Here is a 16,432-nt window from a genome sequence, read left to right on the forward strand (position 1 = left end):
TACCATTTCAACCATAATCATCATCATCAGAAAGCATTTATTAAGTATATGTCATAGTTGGAAATGGCACTGGGCTAGACACAGAATTATTTGAAATATGAAAGGCTTCTCCTTGGTGAAGTAAAAACCCAGAAACAAATACACACAACTATGAATGACACCAATGGTCAGTGGTTGTTTTCAATCTCAAAGCCACTGATACAGGGGTTTTGTCTCACTTCATTCCCAGTTTTAGTTGCCTAGTGTATCATCAAAAGACCTCGATATTCTGCTTTCTGACTCTGCTTTCATCCAGTGGGAAGAATAGTGGAACCATAAAGAAGTATTTGAAAATGAAATTTTAGGATGAAATAATGACATTACATAAAATGACTGTTGTGTTCTATGTAACACTGGATGGTAGTTTGGACTTACCATCTATAACTGCCTTTCTAGATTCTTTTGTTTGGTACTTAAAACCCTTCACAATCTGAATCCGGTCTATTTTTCCTGCTCGATTAAAAGTTACTCTATCTCATGTACTCTGTGCTCCAGTAAAACCAACCTACTTGCTGTTTTCACTCTCTGCACAAGCTGGTCCCCATTCCTGGAATACTTTTCCTGATCATTTCTGTGTCTTGGAACATGTACCTACCTCCCTTTAAGGCTCAACTCCAGGGCTATCTCCTTTGAGAGGTCTTTCCTGAGTCCCCTATTTGTTAGCCCTTTTCCTCCCAGAATCCCTGTATTTTTCTTTTATGTGTATTCTGCATCTACTTATTGCAAACCTGTTGTATCCACTTAGCAAAGTATAAATTCCTTGAGGTCAGGGATTCTCTCACTTTCATATCTTTGTCCTCACATCTAGCAAAGTACCTGGCACACAGATGATGTTTAAATGTAATAAATATTTATTGACTGATTGAAATCCAAAGGCTTTCTAATTCTAAGATTCTATAATCATGTTTATTTTTTTAACCATTAGTTAAATTATTAGTGTTAAATAATTAGTGTTAAAGGTGATTAAAATTAAACATTACATCTTTGCTCTGCCATTAACTAATTTTCTGTGTGACTCACTTTACCTCTTAGGCTTCAGTTTTCCCCATCTACACAATAAAGGCTTGAGATTAGATCATTTTCTAAGGGTCCCTCCTATTCTAACATTATATGATCCCATATATCTTGCCAACATCCTTAGGTAAGAAACAGAAGGGACATACACACCCTAAGCAAACATTTCAAACAGTTAAATAACTCAGCAGATCAAGCTAAGGATTAAGGAAAAGAAATAAAATAAGAAACCATTTTTCTTCTTCTCTTCTTAGTTATGCAAGTATGTGTGTATATGTATATATGTATCAGATATATATAGAGATATATAGATATATATAAAATTACAGAGAGGCCCATATTCAACAAATTCAACAAATAATCTTTTTATCTTGTCTTCCTATTAAGATGAGTTCCTTGAAGGCTGAAAACATGTTTTAAATTTTCTTTTGTATCCTCAGCATTTACCACAGTGCCTGACAAGGGCTTAATAAATGCTTGTTAATTGAGTGGTTAAGTGATTGATTGGTATAGATCATGTTCCCGATAGTACTTAGCAGATGGTGTTCATGAGTTGTAGTTCCAAACAAATCATCACTCCATAGCCAACTCTTCCATGGTGATCCTCTCCAAAATTAGCCAAGTAGGGCTTGCCACAAGTGAGGCTTTGCTGGCATAAGCTTTGAGAATCAAATAAGCCACAAGCATTTATTAAGCACCTTCTAAGTGCCAGCTATTGAGCTAGACATTGTGGGTTCAAGTACAAAGAATAAAACAATTCTCACAAGTAGCTTATATAAGAGAGACAAGAAGAACATACACATATATATAATATATAAATATAGTTAAACTACATACAAAGAAGTTAAATACAAAGATTTTGAGAGGGAAGGAACTAGAATGTGGGAAGATGAAGAAAGGTTTTATGAATAAGGTGATGTTTGAGCTGCATCTTAAAGGAAGAAAAGGTGTTTTTGAGGCAGAGTTAAGAGGGAGTATACTGAGAACTTGGGGTTACTTTCTAATCAGAAAGACTTTTAGGATCATAGTTTCCTAGGTAGAAGGGACCTTAGTGACTATCAATTCCAATCTCCTCATCTTATTGCTGAAAAAACTACAGTTTGTATAGATTAAATAACTCATCTAAGGTTACACAGCTAGTAAGAGGAAGAAATTTCTCTCAAATACACTGCCTTCTCTTCTCTGATACTGCCACCACTCTAGAAGAGTCCTCATCACCTCGTGCCTGGACTCTTGCAATAGACTTCTAGTAGTTCTGTCTGCCTCGAGTCTCTCCATTCTCTAATCTATTATCCATTTAGCCACTAAAGTGATTTTCCTAAAACAAAGTTTCAGTAATATCATGCCAATCCCCCCAACCACACAAATACACACACATACACACACACACACACTCACTCACTCACTCACTCACTCACTCAGTAAACTTCATTGGTGTCTTATTGGCTCCAGGAACACAAATGCTCTGTTTGGCACTCAAAGCCTTTATGACCTAACTCCTTCCTACCTTTCCAGTCTCCTTATATCTTGCTCCCCAACATGTACTCTTCAATACAGAGACATTGGCCTCCTTGCTGTTCCACAAACTAGACATTCCATCACTTGGCTCCTAGCTCTCTCTGGCTGTCCCTCATGTCTGAAATGCTCTCCCTCCTCTGCTCTGACTATGAACATCCCTAGCTTCCTTTAAGCCCTAACTAAAATCCCAACTTCTACAAAAAGTCTTCCCCAGCCCCTCTTAATTCCATTGCCTTCCCACTGTTAATTATTTTGTTTTTATCCTGTGTGTAACTTGCATTGTTTGCATGACATCTACCCTGCTTGATTGTAAACTCCTTGACAAAGCAAAGACTGTCTTTTGCTTTTTTTTGTATCTCTAGCTCTTAGCACAGTGCCTGGAACATGGTAGGTGCTTAACAAATATATATTAGTTAAAATGGAATTTAACCTAGGTTTTCCAACTTCCTATCTAGTACACTATCCTCTGCATCTTGCCGCAATAAGATTATCAAAGTAGGGCTTTATTGGAGGATTAAAATACATGAAAAAGAATTTTTTATCTTCCATCTTCATTCAGGAGAACCTTCCAGTGGGAGCTTCCTCTTCTCTATTCCTACAACTCTCTACCCCAGTCTAAGGAATAATAGTCTTATTTTATATACCCTGGCATTACTATAGCATAATAGTATGAATTACTTGGAAACCCAAAGAGATCTTGTGATAACATGCAAGAAATACAGCCCATATAAGTTATTCTACAAGCACTGACCCTGTCAAAAGGACCGTGGATGTGTGCGCCCTTAATTCTAATGAATCTAGCAAAGATACCCTGCCCAATTTCCAGTGCAAAGTCTTCTTTGTCCTCAGAATGAAGAATTTTTCATCTATCCCTCTCCTATGTCATAGCACTCCCTAAACAAATTCATCCTTCTAATAAGGCCCTAGCCATGCCACATTACTTTGAAAGACACCCCTTTTCTTTTATGAAATTTAAAAACTCAATGGGAATTCAGTGCCAATGCCCACTGAAGTACCTTAGGAAGTGGAACCCCCCCAGTGAGAGTTGCTGCACCCCTTAAGGTAGAGAGATGCAAAAACAACAACCCAGGGCCTGGGAGGTCAGGAGACAAATGAAATGGCAACCTTCCTCCTTTCTGAGAATGAGAAGTGAGCAAGAAGAGAGCAGGGAGCAAGCAGGGAGTACAAACCAGTGTAAAGGCTGCCAACAATGTCCTTTGCAAAGGTCATGTTTTGCTACATTAGGCAGAAATGTCAAGTGAAAATTGGATTCTGAAAGAAGGAAAATAACAGACATTCTAGGCAAACAAAGAAAAAGAAATAGCATTATACAATTTAAGAAGGTGGGTAGCCATTATGTCTAGCCTACCAGGATGAGGGGCGAGGAAAGTAGTGACTCCTAGATGTGTTTCCCAAGAGAAACCCTAGTAGGATTGTAGACTTAGAGGTTCAAGGGACCTTAAAAACCATCGAGTCCAAGCCACTCATTCTGTAAATGGTGAAACTGAAGCCCAGAGACATGTAGCAAAGTCTATAAGTTCGCAGAGGTAAGTGGTAGAGCCAGAATTTAAGGCTAGGACCTGGTATTATAGGATCATAGATCTAGAGAAGGAAGAGATCTCAAAGCCATCTACTTTGATAGAGTCATTTTACAGAGGAACAAATCGATGATGCCCCTGGAGGTGAAGTGGCTGGCTCACAGTGACACACGTGATTCAGTATTAAAAGTGACATTTGAATCCAAATCTAACACTTTCCTTTTCACTGCTTTCTTCTCTTCTTCCATTCTCTACTCCCAAACATCCACACATCCCAACAGGAGAAGAAATCTTTTTGATTATTCTGGCTTTGGAGTTATACTGGATTTCTCATCTCCAATACCCCTAGGAATTCTTTAGCCATTACCACTGCCCAGCCTTCTCTTCTCCCTCCTGATTCTCTGCAGTCTAAAACACTTTCTCTCCTTATAGTCAGCTAGTGTATAGGATATAGCACTAAACTTGGAATCAAGAAGACCTGAGTTCAAATCTGACTTTAGACACTCACTAGCTATGTGACCCTAAGCTAGTTACTTGACATTACTCAGCCTCAGTTTCCTTAACTGTAAAATAGAGATAATAATAATATTAATAAATAAAAACACCTCCAAGAGTTGTTATAAGGATAAAATGAGATATTTGCAAAGCACTTTGCAAATCTTAAAATGTTATATTTTGTTGTAGATGAATGATGTCCTTTATAATCAACTCTTTATGACCCCATTATGGAGTTTTCTTGACAGTGATACTGGAGTGGTTTGCCATTTTCATCTACAGTGAATTAAGGCAAATAGAAGTTAAGTGACTTGCTCAAGATCACACAGCTTGTGTCTGAGTCTTTTGCCAGGATTTGAATTCGGGTCTTCCTGACTCCAGGCCCAACACTCTATCCACTGAGTCATCTAGCTTCCTCAAGCAAGGGTTATATAAATGCTAGTTAGTATTGTTTGTGGTTATTGTTATTATTGCTGGAGCAAGTAGATTGCTTTTTTCTCAAATCGGATTTCAATTTGTTGAATTGTTCAGAATTTTATTTTGCCCCATGAAAAAATATTTGCCCTGGCCTGCTCCCAGGTGACCTCTAAATAAATGGTCAGCATATCTCTGGTTGGCTTTCATTCACATTCATTTACCCAATTGCCCAGGATCACTATTGCTCCTGTGCAGATGAGGAAGCTGAGACACGGGGTTTTGAGAGGACAGATCTGAAGTCTCCTGATGGGCTGAAAGCCAAATCAAAATCAGAACTTACTGTCTGGATTTTCTAGCTTGTACCTCACCTACTGAGATTTACTGCCCCTGCATTTTCCTATTGCTATTCTTTAATGAGCTGGTTACCCTGCTCATAAGATTAAGAACCATTCTGTCTCTAAGCCCCACAGTCTCCTCCCCCAGACACCTCCTCCTCCCTAACAGAACCATTAATGTCTGCCACTGCCTTCTCCCTGGGTCCAATGGCCATTTTCCAAGTAACCTGATCATCTCCTCAGTGTGCCACTCTGAATTAATTGGGTGACTAAGATTTTATAAGACAATGCATCAAACATTTTTCCAAAATCAGGTTCCATGACATTTCTCTGCTTTCCTTTTAGCAAATCATCTTTAAAATAAATGTAACAAAGCCATTAAATCGACCTGATTCTTTTTAAAAACAGAGCTCAGTCCCTTGTCTTGTTCTCCATGGCCCAAAATAGAAAAATGAGAGATAGATGGGATGTAGATGAGAGAGGGAGAGAGAGACAGAGACAGAGACAGTGACAGTCAGAGAAAGAGAAAGAGACAGAAACAGAGATGGGGGAGAGGGAAAAATGGAGGGAGAGAGAGGGGAGGAAGGGAAGGAGAAAGGAAGAAAGGGAAAGAAAAAGAAAATGAACATTTATCAAGTCTTCAAGTTGTAGTCCCCAGACATGCCCTCCTTTTTTTTCAAACTTACCTTCCTTCTTAGAATCTATACTAAGTATTGATTCTAAGGCAGAAGAGCAGTAAAGGCTAGAAAATTGGGGTTAAGTGACTTTTCCAGGATCACACAGCTAGGAAGTGTCTGAGGCTAAATTTGAATCCAGGACCTACCATCTCCAGGCCTGTCACTCTATCCACTGGAGCCGCCTGACTGCCCCTGCCCTCTTTTCATAAATATTTTGCCAGGAGAATTTTCCCAGGTCTGTTTATGGGGAAACATACGCCCCATTTAACAGGTAGAAAGATGGAACAGACTCTCCAAAAGAAGACACAAGTCTCTCTGTTTAACAAACAGAAACATGGGAGTAGACCTGAGTTTCATGGCTTGCCCAAGGGGAAGCTAATCATTTGTGGTAATAAAGCACCTTTTGATATCCCCAAACTCCCTTAAGTAAGGCCATCCCCAAGGTCAAGGTCTACTGTTAGAACTTGTAAGCTATATTTTTTAGTAAATGTGAACACACATCTGCATGTAGTCCTACCAAAAAAATACTTGGAAATTTGAGAGGGATATTACAGGAAATTCTTGAAAATCAGAGTCCCTAAGCTCCCATGAATATAACGTTGGAGGATCAAACCTCTCAGTATTTGGTTCCTATCTCTACTAAACCTGCCAGGATGAGTTCCATTTGCCTAAAGAGGAAAAACACTCTGAGTTTGTATGGTGAAGATAAGACAATAGAACGTACCACAGACTGTGATATATCCTCTTTTGGACTATTAATTACCTTCTATGTCTTTTTGGGAGTCAAGGCCCTACCTTCAATCTCCCTAGAGATGCCCTTTGAGCTGCTAGTTCCCCACAGGTTTTCTTAACCTGGAAGGGATAATCAATGGGGTACTAGGGGCAGATTTCATGGGGCGAGAGAGGGGAGAATAGGAAACAAAGGACTAGAGATGTGAATATTATTTATCTGAAGGGTAACAGACAGTAACATTTCGTAATTGTGCTACTGGAGAGTTAAACAAATATTAAGGCTCTGTGGCCTCAGTTTCTCCAACAACTATCAAGGAAAACACCCCTTAAGGCCTTCTCATTCATTTCTTCCCGGATTGGTCATCACCTATAACCTCACTTTTTTTTAAGTCCAGAGTCCAGGCCTCAGTTTATCTGTGCTTTCTTCAGGTTTAGAGTGACTACCGCATTCCCTTGATTTCTTGGAATTTTAGACAACAACTAACAAAGAATTCTTTGATTTTAAAACTAGAAAGAACTCTTGGAGCCATCTAGTCCAGCCAATACATTTTATAGATGAAAAACCTAAAAACAGCTGAGATGAAATGATTTACCCAACATCACACAAGATAAATAGTCATGTTGGTATTCAAACTTGGATCCTGGATTACAGCATGTTGCTTTCAAGGTATAGTGGAATAGACAAAACTTCATTTTTTAATCCTTTGCTTACTCATCCTTTTACACTCACAAAACGGAATAAGTATATAATCTTAGGCTTTTAAAAAAGAGTAAATGTTTATTATGAGAGACAAACAACAATGAAAAGAAAAACAAACAGTTAATTCTGGCCTGAAATATAAATATATCTGAACCTAACCCTTAAGGGAGAACCTCAAATCTCTAACCTGAAGGGGGCTCTTATTATTGTTGTTCAGTCACTACTCCTTGTGACCCCATTTTGGGATTTTCTTGGCAAAGATACTGGAGTGGTTCACCATTTACTTCTCCAGCTCATTTTACAGATGAGGAACTAAGGTAAAGTATGTTAAGTGACTTACCTAGGGTTGCACATCTAGTAAGTGTCTGAAGCCAAATTTTAATTTAGAAAGATAAGTGAGTCTTCCGGATAAGTCTTCTAAGGCACTCTACCATCCAGATGCCCCTGAAGGAGGCAACCTATTTTAATTCCTCCCTCTCTCATCTTTCTTCCCCCTCTTGTATTCTTTCCTGAATCATAATTGCCAATAGCATTTAGATTCTCTTTCTAATCACTGGAAGTAAGACACCAATGGTCAGACTTAAGATATGGAGGACTACTGAGAACCTGAAAGGAAGTGATATATAATATTGGCAAGCTACAGTATGTAAGAACCAAATTATAAAGTGCCTTAAATGTCAAGCTAGGAAAGTTTGCATTGTATTCAGTAGACAAAGGGGAGACACTGAAGTTTTGGGGAAGAGTTATGAGCAATCATAGTAATCAACATAGTGCATTAGAATATTACTTAACAGTCAGGGGAAGATTCAAAGGGTAGTCTTCAATTCCATTTTCCTCTTTCCTTGTAACAGGAAGCAAAATCCACAAGTCAACTTTGTATTCAGCAATAAGGTTACTGATGACCTTGGAGACAGCAGTTTCAATAAAGTTCTAGGAATGGGATCCAGATTGCAGGAAACTAAGGAGGGAGTGGGTGGAGAGGAAGTGAGTACAGATTATTCTTTCTGAAAGATTGGCAGGGAACAAAAGAGAGACAGGACAGAAGCTTAAAGTGATTACAGGACATGGTGGAAGGAAAGGTTTTAGGGTAGCTCAGATATTTGTTTTTAAAATTAGGGAGTCTTGACTATGTTTGTATGCAGAGGGAAGGAATTGGGGAGAGACAGAATAAGAAATATTTCAGAGAAGAAAGACTGAGAATGGAGAAAGATCCTGGGAAAGATGGGATCCAGGGCACAGGTGAAGAACTTAGATTAAGGGAAAAGAAAAGACTAGTAAAGATACCCCCCCAAAACTATTTTAGTTCTATCTTATACATCACCCAATCCCCTTTGGGTTCTGAATAAAAGAAGTAAATGGAATAGCTTTCATCATTATTCACAATGATGAAAAACATATTGCTTCCATGTCTGCTCACCATTCCATTTCCTAAGAGTCCTGGGAACTATGGCTGGCCAAACACACTCTGTAGTCCTCATTTTCACTGCTCTAAAGTAGGGGCTGCCCATCACCAGAGGTAGTTGCATTTCAAAAAAGGAAGGGGAGTCCCAAATAAAATATATGTCTATCAGAATCCCAGTGTCAATCCAGGAGGTCATTCCAGCTAAATACACTGTGTCTAAATGCCCTGTGGCTTGATGCCAGCTGTGGCAGGAGTCCTATGGGCCATCTCCTTTCCAGTTCATTGCCCATGGGCACTGAAGCTTGTTCTGCTGTCAGGATCCCTGGGCTGGAAAGGAAAATCACTTGGCAGAGTCTGACTTCAAGGAAATTGCAGCCCTATAGCTTCAGCCTTCATCTGGTTTATCTGATTTTTCCCCTAACTAAATTGAAGTAAAAGTAAGGTGGGAAGGGGTTTGGCTGTTTAAACTATTTTATGCTGGATGGTTCATTAATGAACATTAATGAACTCATCATCTTTCCCCAGAAGCCTGCCCATTCCTCTGACTTCTCTACTTCTACTGGTGGCACAGTCTTCCAGGTTTTTTTTGTTGTTTTTTTTTTAAACCCTTAACTTCTGTGTATTGACTTATAGGTGGAAGAGTGGTAAGGGTAGGCAATGGGGGTCAAGTGACTTGCCCAGGGTCACACAGCTGGGAAGTGTCTGAGGCCGGATTTGAACCTAGGACCTCCTGTCTCTAGGCCTGGCTCTCAATCCACTGAGCTACCCAGCTGCCCACAGTCTTCCAGTTTTGAAAGCACAAGCCATCTTTGAGGCTCTTCCTCCAGAATCATTTCCCATATCAAAAAATAAGCATTTACTAAGTATCTACTATGTGATAGGCACAGTGCTAGGCACTAGGGACACAAATACACAAGTGAAACAAGCTCTGCTCCCATCAGTTGCCAAATCTTGTTAATTCTCTATAACATCTCATGAATCCATCCCCATTTTTTCCCATTCTTGCCATTAATTATCTGAATTCAAATGATCCTCTCTCTGTCATTCCTTCCTGGGCTCTGCTTCTGACATTTTGGACTTGTCATCATGCTTCCACTGCCTCCTCATCCTGAAAAGTTTCCTCTTCCCCTAATGTCTCATTCTCCCATTGATGACTTCCTCCTGGAACCTTCCTAAGTTGAGGAAAGGCTTGGGCCAGACATCCTTCAGTCCTCTACCACTCTGTTACTGCCTCCAGACTTGTGCCCCACCTTGGTTCCCACCTCACACCCAATGTTTTCAACTCCCTTTTAGGAACTGTCTTCCCCAATTAGAATGGAAGCTTCTTTAAGGCAGGAATTGTCTTTCCTTCCACTTGTATTTCTATCCTCAGTACCTGCCTAGGAAAATCCCTCCCTACCCCATTCTTCTGCACAAGAAACATTATCCATTAACTCTGCCCTCTGGCTGACTATAAGCACATATCTATCACTGACATATGAATCATAATCAACTCTTTCTGGGAAGCTGGGAGAAGTTTCCAATCTTCTCCCAGGGCACACAGACTTTGGGAAGCCCCTCGGTCATGGTTTTCCTCTTCTCAAACTATAGGCTTCTTGAGAGCAGGAGTCATTGCTATTTTTGTATTCCAAGCATCCTTTCTTTAACTGCATTGAGCATTTAAGAAATCATTGTCAAATCGGTTTGAATTTGAACAAACATAGCTTTCTATAATCAAATTATAAATTATATAAGTCATGCCTCAGCCTCAGTTTAGTGAAGTGGAGGCAAGTTTCTCACTCTGGTCCTCACACTTGCTTACCACCATCATAGGGAAAAACACAAGGATAAACCAATCAGTGCTTACACACGCTTCCCTTTTAATATTCAATATATCTGCCCAAGAAAAAACATGGGAGGTCAGAGGCATTAAAAGTGAGAGTGTGGAAGACTAATTTCAGGGTGTCCTCCACTTAGTAAAGAACTCAGACAGAAATTGTCAGTTGCAACTGCCCCTTCAAGAACAAAAGAAATACACAGTAACAGCAATATTGGATGATGGTCAACGGTGAAAGTCCTGCAATGAACTGGGACAATCCTGAAAGACTTACGACAGGGAATGCTATCCACCTCCAGAGGAAAAACTGTCAGAGTCAGATGGATGCAGATCAAAGCATGCTGTCTTTCACATCAGTGTATTTATGGTTTTATTTTAGGGTTTTGCTTTTGTATAAGTGTGCTCTTACAACAATCACCAATCTAGAAGAGTGCTTGCATGATAATAAAAATTTACTTTGATTAAAAACAAAGAATGAAGGAAAGGTGTTTTTTTTTAATTATTCTCTGTATAGCCTCCCCTGTCCCCATTTGTAAGTAGGTAATTCCAAATGATCTTCCTGTAAATTATTTAAACTTTCTTCATTCTACTCTTTTGCTTCCTGTAAAATTTCATGATTAATCATTTTTTAAAAATCAATTCATCAAGGAAGCAGGAGAGGCTTCTTGAAGGGTTTTACTTGATCTGAATCTTGAAGGAATATGGATTCTGAGAGGCACAGATAAGAAAAGGCTGCATTGTAGGTATTGGAGGCATGAAGATGTGAGATAGAACTGCATGTGTAAGCAACAACAAGGACTGTTGACTTTAAGCATATAGAAAAAATGATATGAAATAATGCATCACTCAATGCCCTCTGGACCACCACCAATTCCAGTTCTTTGGGCACTGTAATACTGGTGATATCTTAGTATTTAAATCTAATCCCTGCCAACTGGCTATTCCATCTTCCAGCCATATTATCCACCCACAAGCTGCAGCTCCTGCCTCTGTGCCTTCTTAATTAGACTTCCCCCTCCCAATCTGAGGACTTAATGATTGGTGAGTGCTCACTACATTTTACTCCATCCAGCCATCCAACTGCAGTATCCTCCTACCATGTCATTGGACAATACTATATGTCAGCCTTATGACCAACTTTGACCTTTGGCTCTGGGAACAATGAGGAGACCGATTCCATGATTGTTTCTGGAAAGGGCACATTATTAAATTGTTCTGTTTCTACCCACCATCCCTATGATTTCATCCTTCCCTGACCACTGTTATCCTATTTGTGTTGCCTCCCCATCAAAATATAAACTCTATGAGAGCAGAAAGTAGTTTCTCTTTTGCATTTGCCTCCCCTAATACTTAGCACAGTTCTCAGCATATAGTAATTGCTTAATAATTGCCTATTCATTTACCCATTCCTATCTATATGATATCACCAGAAAATTACTGTTGTTAAAAAGATGTGTCTTTGTTTCAAGGAGAAGTTTGAGATCTTTAAAAAGCAATGCGCAATCTCCCAAATGTCATTCAACCCACTCTCTCCTATTCTATTCTGGGCCTGGAATCTATAAAAAAAATATGTGTACTGATGGACCACATCTAAGGAATGCCCATCCAACTTCTTGTCGTAGTCTGAACAACAAGCATTCTTTATCCACTAAATTTTTCCTGTGTGGATAATGAGAACAAACTCAATTTTGAATAATTATGGATCTCAAATAGTATTTTTGGTGATGTTTCAGGGCTTGATGCAATTAGCACAGCATCATCCACAAATAAGAAAATCTGAAGAATGTTCACCTCTTAGAGGTTCTTAATACTTCCATTTGCACTCTACTGCAAGCATTACCTTATTTTATGTCTTTCTTGATATTAAGAATCAGAGTCAAATAAAGTTATCTAGGTCAAGTACTTGCTATATGTGAAAATAAGAAACTAAATTGCTCTCTAAAGCCTCTCCTCTTTTCTTTTCTCCTTTGACACTGGCCACCTATTCAAATTCACCCAACATGTTTTACCATGATCAGGAAGTCAGGAAACTTCTTGATCTTTGGTATAGAAAGGAAGTAGCTATTGGCAATAGTTCTATTAAAGACATCAATTTTTCTCTCACTCTGAAGTTATTTAAATATAGTATATAAAACTAGGGAGAAACCAAATTTCTTGGCTAGTATTATATGGCTTCTCAGCTGCGACTCTACATTAAGGGAAGAACATAGATTTACAGCTTGAAGGTACCTTAGAAGTAATCTAATCCAACTTCATCATTTTCCATTGAAGCTTACAAAGACTGAGCAATTTCCCCCAAAATCATACAGGTAGCAGGTGTTGGAGCTAGAATTTAAACTCAAGTCCTGTGAGTCCAAGTTCAGCATTCTTTCCATTGCCTCCAAGTTGAGTAGCCCAAAAAAGGGTAGTAAGAGAGCCAGATAGTTTCAAGGTGTCGGAGGAGCAGAGCAACAAAGAGGCTCGTTATGTGGATATCTCTGTCCATAAGGAAAGTCTCATGCTTTGAATTAATACTGGAGGCGAGTTCAGGTCTTCCATACAGAGCACAGCAGGCAGAAATGAGGCTGTGTCACAAGTTCTCTGATAGTTACATCCTTAATTATATGTTTTTGGTCCTCCCCTATTCCCTTGGGCAGGACTATGCTAGAGGTAGGGAGAACCTAACAATATGGAACAAGGAGATCATGCAAAGATGTCAGTGGAGGCAAGATGGTCAGGAAAAAGGAAGGAAGAGGGCCCGGCACCAGCACCCAGCAGTAGGTAAGCATCTGTCTCCTTCTAACACTTTCCTCCTAACCCACCTGTTATGGGGCCTTTCTCCAAGCTGCCATCTGTATTCTGACCTCTCCTCTGCTCTTAACACCAAGCCAGGCTAATGCCTACTCTTGTCAAAAGCCTGACAGCTTCGGGTACTTCTAAATTACATCATCATAAAGGCCTATCTTGTCTCATTTCCACTGTATTAGAAAGAAAATCTGACCTTTAAAGCATCCATTCTAGTCACTAGATGGGTCTCTCTTCACCATGACTTCAAAAACCTTCCTCCTCTGTTAAGAGCCTTTCTCTTTAATGGAAAATTTACCATCCTTACTTGGCAAACTGATTCCAATTTCCACCCCTTGGATTTCCCCCATTTCCCAGTGGGAAGGTAACTCCAGCCTCTTATCACATGTCACACGCCACATCCCAGGCTCCGCTGAATTCTCCAAGAGCCCCATTTCTCCTTATGGACGCCAATTCAGCCACGGCCTTGGCAGCATCACAATTAGCACCTCTGGCCTTCTGACCGGAAATGTTAACGAGTTAGTGAAGAAGGGGCCAAGGACTGAATTCATGAGCTGGGCATTTAAGAACTGGCAGACATCCTCAGCTTCTCACTCCTTAATGGTGTGAAAGTCTTTCCAATATGTCAGCAGAAAAAAAAATCTCTGGTTTTTAAGGACAAGAAATAAATGAGCACAAGGTATTCTGGGCACAGCATAGGTTATGGTTCTCCCCCATCTAGAATGAATGAGAGGTTCTGAATTCCCAGTCATTTGTTCTGGATCTCCAAACTGGAGTCTACACTTTCATATTCTGACAGCGAATGAACAAATGAACGAAAGAGTTTTATTCAGTTTTTAATATGTGCAAAACACATAGTAGAAGTCAGTGTCACATTCCTTAACTACACACACACACACTCAAAACCTCTCTCTGACCCACTCCAGCTACTATTTAACTAAATCAAGTCAAATACCATACCATTAGAATAAATACAACTAATGATGAAAATATCTATATGACAAGTTTGCAGGCCCCAATAAGTGATCCATTGATTGAATGTAATATTTAACTTAACTCAGTAAACACTTATTAAGTCATATATATATATATATGTATGTATATATATATATATACTTGACTAAAATACTCAATACAATAAAATAACATTACAAAAAATAGGAACCAACTCCTATTTGATTTGGCCAGTAGTATATACTTTCCCACTGTACGATCTTCCCTAAAGTCACCTAGACAAAAGTTTAAAGGGCATGAAAAAACCAAGAAGAGGTTCAATTTTAAGTGATGTGGCATTAAGTTGGCCATACACGAGTTTGATTCTAGGATACCCCCTACTCCACAAAAAGGCCTCTCCATGAAGACAAACTCTGGTCTGAGGAAAAAAAAAATCCTTGAAAAATACATCCTGTTTGTTCATACTGTATATTTTACACCAGACCTTGAGTGTTATTGAGACTCCTTTCAGGGGATTTTGTTCCTTGGGAGTTTCTTTTAAGATGAATTAACCAAAAGCTAATTGCCCTAGAAGCACGTGAAGTACTGTTCAGAGCCCTGGGTGAACTCCAAGCAGCAGATGCCATTCCCACCAAACCACCCATTCCCATGACTTTCCAGGCAGACAGCATTATCCAGAATAGACAGAAGAACAGAGTCCCCAGTGACCTAAGAGAAGGTTCCAAGACACAAAGAATGGGATGTTGCTGTAGCCAAGATATTGTGATTGTTTTTTTTTTATTTCATTTTTTTCCAAGTGCTATCTCTACCAATAAGAGTAGGAGTGAGGACTACAGAAAACAGTTCTGGGAAATTTTATGAAGCAATGCTACTCCTCTACTGATATAGCTCATGACTAAAACTAAACCAAAGCAGGAACCAGTTAGGGAATCAGACCACACAAATCAGCAAAGTTATGTGACACACACCACCAGGGCTGTTAAGGGAGCTGATGGTATTTACTAAAGTGTCTGAAAGTATTATTATGACTTGAAACAACTTGAAGTCCAATGGGAGAAAAGCACTGAGAGTGGAAGAGGAGGGCACAAATCGGGCCAAGCGAATTGTGGGGAGAACTGAGAGGGTACAGATGCAAAATGAGTAGGTCACCCAAAAAATGGCAACAAATAATCATGCTAATTGCCACATCCAATGTATACTCATTAAGTGTGCCCTTACTTTGATAATGGGAAAGTCTGTCATTCCCTAGAACATAACAAAATTGTGAGCAGGAAACTATGCTGAGAGTTGTTGTTTTGTTTTTAATAGGAATGCTGCCAGGCCAATGTTGTAGCCTCCTTCCCTCCATTAAAAGAGAGAGAGAGAGAAAGAATTACAAGATTAGAGGGGCTAAAGGGAACATAGTCAGTGTTCTATATTTGGACTTAAGGAAAACACTTATACAGCATCTCATAAAATTTTACTTACAAAATTAGTTTAAATTGGCTTGGATTAAAACATGCCCCCATGAAATGAAAACGGAATGGAAGATTATAGACAGATGGTATAAAGGAACAGTGACATATCCAGATGTGAAAAGGCACCTTGTCAAGGGCTATGGAGTTAGAACAAGAACTGCTGGGAACTAATGTCTTTATTAACAATCTGGGACAGGAGTTAACCGTGTAGTAGAGAAAATGGGCAAGAGAATCCTAAAGTGAGAGCAGACAATGATTGAGAAATGGACTGTTCATCACTGCTGACTGGGTTAAAATGAATTTATGATTCCACTAACCAAGATACATAACTAAGCTACAAGTTGAGTCAGTTTGGTCCTTTCATGAAGCAACCATTTGTTCTGTGTGAAAGAGCAAATGCATACATATTGCATTGACATCAGGTTGAGAATTGACATCAGGAGTCTCCTCTTAATGAGATCCTAGGACTGCTTCTCTCTCTCTCTCTCTCTCTCTCTCTCTCTCTCTCTCTCTCTCTCTTTCTCTCTCTCTCTCTCTCTCTCTCTCTCTCTCAT

At 39.4% G+C, this 16,432-nt stretch overlaps 1 protein-coding gene across 5 annotated transcripts in view; it reads right to left on the bottom strand.

The window, feature by feature from the left end:
* Positions 1-16,432, bottom strand: part of NTRK3 (neurotrophic receptor tyrosine kinase 3) — a 445,036-nt gene that overhangs the window by 309,158 nt on the left and 119,446 nt on the right. The gene's annotated exons all lie outside the window — the stretch shown is intronic.

The sequence above is a fragment of the Gracilinanus agilis genome, chromosome 2 (genome assembly GCF_016433145.1).
Source record: "Gracilinanus agilis isolate LMUSP501 chromosome 2, AgileGrace, whole genome shotgun sequence".
Classification (NCBI taxonomy): Eukaryota; Metazoa; Chordata; class Mammalia; order Didelphimorphia; family Didelphidae; genus Gracilinanus; species Gracilinanus agilis.